Consider the following 654-nt stretch of genomic DNA (forward strand, 5'->3'; position numbering starts at 1 on the left):
CAAAGGAGGTTGATAGATTGTAATAATTAAGTCAATAACCTCTTTTTCATTTATGTAGATATACCTAATGAAATATCTCCAAAACTATATGTGATGTTCAGTTTAATAGTTCAGCTGCTAAATGTTTCCATAACAACAGCTTCTAAATAACTGACAAACAACGCACAAACTGCGTAAATGGATTCAGTTGGGCGTTATTGTAGAGATATGCTATTAAATAAACATTTATACTAATATGGTAGGTATGTGGAAGACTTTGTTGTTACAAAATTAAGTTTGAAAATAATTTATCCAAAACCAATTAAAACTTTTTATATTTCAACTGCAAAGTCTTGCTACAGCTATCTAGAGCAGCAAATCTGTGTAGAGTAAACGCATGTATGTGTTTAAGATAAAAAGGAAATAAAAAGATTCTTGTATTACAATAATAGCGTAAGTTTTTTTTTTTTTTTCTTGAATTTTATGCTCAAATATTTGTATATAATATATATGTGCCTGCGAGTAGTAATAAAAGTAAAAGTAAATTACCAACAAATCTAAAACCTCAGAAGGTATCGTTCCAGACGTATACTTAGTACAAAGTAGGCAATAATCGAGGTCTTATCGACGATTTGAAACAAAAAAGTTTATGCAAATCGAGGGAGCCGAAATAAA

This window comes from Melitaea cinxia, chromosome 5 (genome assembly GCF_905220565.1).
Source record: "Melitaea cinxia chromosome 5, ilMelCinx1.1, whole genome shotgun sequence".
In the NCBI taxonomy this organism is placed as follows: Eukaryota; Metazoa; Arthropoda; class Insecta; order Lepidoptera; family Nymphalidae; genus Melitaea; species Melitaea cinxia.